The sequence below is a fragment of the Rhopilema esculentum genome, chromosome 5 (assembly GCF_057945365.1).
Source record: "Rhopilema esculentum isolate cy_ngs chromosome 5, ASM5794536v1, whole genome shotgun sequence".
NCBI classification, from domain to species: domain Eukaryota; kingdom Metazoa; phylum Cnidaria; class Scyphozoa; order Rhizostomeae; family Rhizostomatidae; genus Rhopilema; species Rhopilema esculentum.
The window spans coordinates 9,589,022-9,596,452 of record NC_142819.1 but is presented as its reverse complement, the minus strand read 5'-3'; the positions used below and the strand labels follow the sequence as shown (position 1 = coordinate 9,596,452).

The window sequence follows — 7,431 nt, the reverse complement described above, 5'->3', positions numbered from 1 at the left end:
TATACAAATGAAAACTTGCGCTATCTTCAACAGTATACTTCACACGCATTTTTACGGTGAGATGCAAATTCAAAAATTTCAACCACAACAGGGGAAAATAGTCGGTGCACACCAGCACACCAGACATTTTTGGTTGTGCACACCGGCACACCAGGCTTTTTGCTCGTGCACACCGGAGATCTCGTCGAAAAGTGCCATACTCTGCAGACCGGGCACAGCCTGAAATATCAGAGACTTTCCAAAGCCAGTTGGCAATATGGCGAAGGTGTCTCTTCTCTCTACAAACAAGGCTTTCAATACTGTTCTGTGTTCAGTTCCACAACATGCGGAAAATATTCTTTGAGTACAGTTTTAACAGCATCTTCAAACTCAAACGTTACGTTGGCTAGCATTTATTTATGTTCTGTTCTGTTCAATGTTTTACACCAGAGCTAAGTTTATTGTTTCGTTGTGACCTTTGAACGTACAGAAATCTGTACACTCGCTCCTGATTGGTTAATATCTGCACACCAGAACGAGAATGGGGCGCACTAGACCAGACTCTCTATTTTATTTCATATATAGTGAGTCTGGTACCCAGGGTATCTGACTCCATGACAGACTCATTTGAAGATGTTAGCAAGATATTGTAAGGACTTGCTTTTGCAGTCTAAACCCCTTGAGAATGCCTAAACCTATATTTGCACAGGATAATGAATAAAGATATGAATTGTATCCATTCAATTTCTTTAAAACAGTAATCCAGGTTGAGCTTGCTTTAGTTAAAGTTGCATGGAAAAAGCTTTCTGGAATTTCTTTTTTGGCTAGTGTAACGGGGACGTTTTCTGTTATTCAGGTCCCCGAAGACGGGGGCAAGGTCCTCTTATCTCTCCTCTTAACAAAGAGCTTTATGGAAAGATCATTAGTTTGTTTCTTTAGTTTGTCCCATATTCCAACCTGTGTCGGAGCCCCTTTTATTTGTTGCAGGGAGTCATTAAGTTGTTAGGGTAGTAGTAATACAACGTATTTTGGGGGTTTAAAGGTAGAGTATTTATGCAACATAACGAAAGACTTAGCATTGCTGCTCTAGATCATGAAATTCGCTCCCCATCGAACTTCGCAGGCGGAAGCACTATAGAATTTAAATCAACATTTACGACACTTCACACTATTGTTTAAAATCGCATTCGCTTAATTATCTGGTTTATACCTAGCTTGTGAAGTTTTGCTCCTTATTCATTTTTGACATTGCACCTGATTTTGTAAATTTTACTTCAATATGTTTTCATTGTAGATAAATTACGCCTTATAAATGCTCTAATAATGATAACAACAAAATGATGATAATTTTAAAAAATTGACTCTTTATTTGTGCAAAATATACTCAGAATTTGTCATGAAAGCCCTGTGTTGTTGGTGATACCCGACAACTTTCCGTATGTTTAAAAAAAAACCGAATTTCCCACAACATACTTTCAGCATGCGAAGAAGAGCTTATTCATAGGCGTAAGAGACATATGGGCAGGGAGGGCCAAAGTCCCCCCTTATCAGGCAAAATTTATCGCATTTCAGGCTCCATTCGGGCAGTTCTATCTAAAAAAAGCAACAGAGTTCTGGTAAGATCAATGCTAAGGCCTCCCATATGTAATGCATCAGCTACGCCCGTAAATTTATAGGTTTGGTTTGATGGACCACATATTAAAGACGGAAATACTGCCAATAGCGATATCACTGATTAGTATTAGTATGTAGAGATTAGTATTTAGCACATTTTTTGCTTGTACTGAAAGTTTCTCGAGGGTTTTTAAATACAAAGTGCCAGAGAGCTACATTTAAGAAACACAAAAGTTTTTTTTCTATTATCTTTATGTCAGTTTAAAAAGATATAAAGGTGCCTACCGAAAGAACTGTCACTATCCCATCTCTAAAAGAAGGAATTTCGAGTAGTTTATAGTGCTCTGGTTTCTTATAAAAAATACGTTTAAATTACACATTGAGTTAGAAAAAAGAGAAATGTCAAATCTTCCAGGATGTGATATTTTAAAATTTCAGAATAGGCGGACACTTAATTTGAGGTTTTCATTTGTATTCCTCCGTGAAAATTAATTTCTCTCCCGTCTGAGCACTTCTAGCCTGTTCTCTGTATGTTGAAAGCCAGTTAATTTACGGACCAGATTGTGCAGCTTTTCATCGTTGTAAAATTTCCAGCACCCCCTGGTCTGCGCTTTAGTCTTTCGCAAACTAACTATAGCCAATCAATGAATGAGCTTGAGCACCCGCGATTGTAAAGCAACCAATCGGCTTCTGATATTGCGGGTGCTCACTTTTGGCGGGAGCACCCCCTATTGTCAAACGTAGTTCAAATTTTCATTTAGGCAGGCGGAAGAAGCATGTTGTAATTGTTGTGTAGAAATGGCGATCGGCAGTCACAACAGAAGTGAAGCAATTTCTTTTGAAGTTTTAACAGAACAAGAGCACGCGTAATGAGGTAAGGCCTTTATTTCATTTTTTAAACTTGATGCAAGAGATCAAATTATAAACCTCTGCGTTTGTAATGAGAGCTCAGTCTGTAGAGCATGGCAGTTTAGGACTAAGATCTTGTTTTTGCAAGAGCAAAAAAGATGTGTGCATGTAAATTCTATTGCGTGCACATGTCACACTGTGCAGACTCGATGACAGCAAGGTAGATTTTGTTTCAGGCGCAGTATTTTTAGATTCTCCATTTTAAAGTTTGGGTATTTGAGAGGATATCTTACATGAATATCTTACAAAATTTATAAACACTTGAACTCGAGATATTTTCACAAAATCCAAGTTTTTTAGTATGTTCTGCCCTACACCTTACTTCATCTTAATTCTAAATATTATTTTAATATTTGTTATTTATTTTAAATTCCAAAAGTTTTGAATAAGTATTTCCAAAGTAATTGGTAGCAGATATCAGTGGGAGGTTTAGTAAGTGGTCAGTATGGGGGACTGATAGAACCATTTTTTATAACTTTCTAAGATATAGATTGGGTTCTAATTATAAACAAAAAGTTTTAAAACCTATATTTGTGAGTATACTGTTTTTCTATACCTTTTTTATGCCAGGCATGGTAAATGATTTCCATCTAAGATGCATATAAATTTGAAAAAAGTTATTTTATCCATAGATTCCTCCAATGCAACTTTCCAACTTGGTTTCCATAAACGATTTGAAAAACACTTTTTTTGGTGTAATCCACAAAATATTTAAGTGTTTATGAAACTTCTATAAATCTCAATTAAATAGCCAAGAGCTCAGCCTTACAGACCTACTGATTGCCCAGAAGATTGTCATCTTCCCAAAATCACTAACCAGATATTAGTACATAAACTGACAAAAACATTAATGATATTTATTTCATCTATTGGAAGTAGCTGCATTTTAAAAAAGTTTATAAAGCAGTCAGAATAATGGAAGAAGACATAAAATATTTGTTGTCTTTATTTCAACCAAGAAAAAAGCAATTACAATTCTTTCTTAACATCCTTTTGTTGTATTTTATGTATAGGTTTTATTCAAATAGCACATTTCCAGAAGTTGAGAAAATAATTGTTTTAAAATCAATTATATTTAAAAAACAGGTATTGACAACCCTTGCTCTTTGAATGTCCGAAAGAAATTCTAATCAGCATAAATTTTGAAGGGCGTGGCACCAGTAAATTTTTTTGGCATGGCATCAGCACCACCCAAAACTGAGCACCCCTCAAATTTTTTTCTGGATCCGGCCCTATAAAATAAAAGTTGAAGATAAGACTGTTAAATTTTCTGATTGGTCTCTAAAGATGTCTGGTACGTCTTCTTTTCAGATCTTTGATCAGGTTTTTGATTTATCTAACATTGTTTCATTGTGTATCACTATACTGGTACGGAATGAAAATCTAAATCTAAATTATAAGATGGGCCTGTTAAAATGGCCAAAAGTCCAAACTTTTGCACACAGGTAACATTGTTACAGTACACTTCCAGCATTGAATAGGGTAATCTAGGATCCACATCTAAATCGTCCAAGTTTTATTTGTTTTCATGTTTCATGAGACAAAGTAAATGCAAAATAAAAGATGGTTGCTAGAGTCTATTAAAAATCTTATTTAGCCTAGCTTTTTGAAAAATTGTGCTTCTTGCCTGAAAAATAGTTTTCCTGAGGTTCTCAAAAAGATAACTAGATTTAAGAAAAGCGACACCTTCACAACACTTAGACCTATAAGTATAAGTCTGGAAAAATCAATCAAACTGAAAGCTATGACCTCTACAACAATGTTCCTTTTGGTTTAGGAAGGGGTTAGGAACACAAAGCAAAAGAGTAGTGGGTGTATGGATCCAAACCCCTTGATGCTTTGAGCTATGACCTTTCTTGCTAAACTGGGGACACATAGTTCAAGTTTATAATTGTATGTTTTTGACTTTACCCTTGTCTTCTGCATAGATAACTTATGATTAATTTCTGTGTGAAACGCGCTCTCAGTTCATATAGTTAGAATACAGTCAGGAAAAGTAATTATTCGTCGTAATCAGGTACAGGCGATCTGTGTTTCTTCATCATAGTTACCGTTTTCGGCTATAGAAGAATCCAAATTGTTATAGTGAATTACAGTAGCCAGCCAAGATCTTTTTATTATTATCTTCCTTGTCCTTCTTTATTTTATTTTGTTACTCTCTCTTCCTATCTTTCTGCAGCAGGTTTCTTCCCAATTTTTCGACATTCAATTTACCTGTCTTGATCCCTAAGATTTTTGCAATTTAATTATTGGAACTTAAAATAATTTGTAACTTTCTTCAGAAGCAAAACTTTGTCCACCTCATGTTAGCAAACTCGCCTTTTTTCAACACGCTCCCTCCATCTATCGCTATCATTCATAAAATTTGGAAGTTCCTCTTTTAAACGTCTGTATCATCCATTAGTTGGTCTATATGGTATGGGGTAGGGCATCCTCGTTTGTGTCTTCCAGGCATTGGAGTTCATAGCAAAACATCATCCGTTATGTTATGTCATCCGTTAAGTAGGATCAGTACAGGTACAGGATGACCCTTCTCAGATGGTTCATGAGCCAAGCCACTTTATATGATACATTTTCAAAGTAGCTTAAAGATGTTACGTGACCATGAATTTCACAAAATCACCATAAATTGACAATATTCTAAATTGCGGCTTTTGGCTTCTTCTTTTTATAAGAACACACTTTATAAGAACACTGAGGCTCCACTTGCCCAAATAATAGGGACAAGGCTAGAACATACTTAGCTTCAGATGGGAAATTTTAAAAAAAAATCGCATTTTGAAATTTATGTTTGTTTGACATAAATTTCAAAACTATGCAATTTATAAACATAAAAACATTTTTAAATTCTGGTCTGTGAAATTTTACTGAAAAATTACTTCCAAATCATCAATATCCCCCAACTGTATGTAATCAGATGTGCCATCTTGAAAGTTTACTTTGAATTCGGACAGTTTGGTATTACAGTATTTAATGTTACCGATAAACCACCCATTTTCGTAACAAGCCTTCACGTTTCTGTCAACCAGCTCATGATCAAAAAGACGATATTTGACATCGTCCATCATCTTTTCCTCTTGGGGGGAGGGGGGAGGGGTTCATAATTGTCTTGTTGTTTGTTCCAGAGATACTGCAGAACCAATGTCTGTTTGATCACTAATTGTAGCATCATTGAACGTAGCTGGTGCAGCTGCCGGGGGGATATACCATTGGCTTGGGGACTTCGTAACCCAGTAAACCTTCTGGATTGCTAAATTGATCTTCTGATCCGTCTGCAGTAATAAGGCATCCTGTCTTTTGCCACAGGCTTAGACGAAAGCTGTTATATTTGTCTGATATCAGCTTTTTGTATGCCTCACATGCCCAATGACAAATAAGTATGCGCCGTTCCTTTGAACTGTACGGCTGCACGTTGCCAAACCATCTGTCTGCATTATCATCAGCATCAAGCCAATTGCTATGCACTTGCTGTATAAAAACTTTGAGAAGTGAGCCATAGCCAGCTTCAATCGGCTGCCAAAGATCAGTTGCATTGGGAAGTCCATACCAAGAGACTCCCTTCAATTGCGAAATGGCTTTCTGAAACTCTTCTGAAACTTGTGCAGACAGGTTGTCACAAAAAAGTGCAAAGCGTCCGTGATTGGCAACAAAAGGAGCAAGAGTTCTGTTTGCCCACTCTACCAAAAAGCCCAAGCATTTTCTTGAAAAAAAACAACAATTTCATGCCATGCTGCCTTCTCGTCATCAGCAATGCGTTTTCCCTTTCCTCTGAAATTGATGGCCAATCGTGGTTGCTGGCCCAGTGGAGAAAATCCATACCTTTGACTTGTGCTCGTCCTCATCACTTTCAAACATGTGATATGTTCGCTTAATATGGAAGCGGACTTTGGTCAACATTTAACCTCTGCATTGATTGAAAAAGACCCCAGTTTGCATCATAGCTGTCATTTCCCCCTGTTCGTACAAGTCTTTCTCGAGTTGTTACATGGCGAAAACTTTCCTTGGTCAGGTTTTTATTGCGCTGCTGAAATCGCATCCGTATGTTGTGCCGTTTGATAAAATTTTCAATGACATGCTTGCGGATAACAGCATCTGTATCCCCCGTCATTTCCATATGAAGAAATCTTGCTTTGCTCCAAAGTCAATTGAAATTTACGCGATGACTCTTTCCGCGAGCAATTTTAAATTTTTCTTTCGATGCCAGATACAGATCGTTGTATTTTCTTAATGGCCTGATTTTCAGACTTTTCTGTTCAGAACCAGCCGCTTTCAGTATTTTAGATTTGTCCTTCAACCAATTATACCTCGACTTCAAGGCTAGTTCGTCATGAATATATCCAATTTCGGCATCGGCAATGACGATCGCTAAATACTATTCACGCCGATTTTGTCCCCGCCTTCTAATTTTCTTATCCAACTGGGGCAGTGGCGTACCCAGGGCTGTAGCAGTGGAGGGGGTCTGGGGCACAGCCCCTAGAATTTTTTGACCACGCCCTTCAAACACTCGCAAATGTGGGGAAACGCCCTTTTTGCAAAATTTCCCCCTATTATTTGATTTATGTTAGCTACGGTAAGGTATTTGGTAATTGTTATTGACACAAGCATACAGTATACTACACTCCCCCAGTGGTGTAGTGCTATCAAAATAACAAGGGGGGCTTCTGCCCAAAATGTTGCGAAAAACAATAGCAAAAGAAGAGATTTGCCAATTTTTGGCATCGACAAGGGGGGCTCAGCCCCCCTGAGCCACCCTAGCTCTACACCCCTGCTCCCCCCAATGAGTTTTACATCGTTTTTGGACAAATCTCGAGGACTATATTTTCAAAAAAGTTGGGAGGTCCGGACCCCCCATTCCCCCCTTGGTTACGCCACTGGACTGGGGTAGGGCTACCTTCTCAGTTTGCTCTGATCGAATTTCTTTCTCCAAAT

General features: G+C 37.6%; 1 protein-coding gene across 1 annotated transcript in view; it reads left to right on the top strand.

The window, feature by feature from the left end:
* Positions 1-2,198: 2,198 nt before the first annotated feature.
* The window catches only part of LOC135689738 (uncharacterized), a 29,989-nt gene continuing 24,756 nt past the window's right edge, over positions 2,199-7,431 (top strand). Inside the window, exon 1 of the mRNA XM_089108521.1 lies at positions 2,199-2,467. The gene's annotated coding sequence lies outside the window, so the exon portion shown is untranslated. The remainder of the gene's footprint in view (positions 2,468-7,431) is intronic.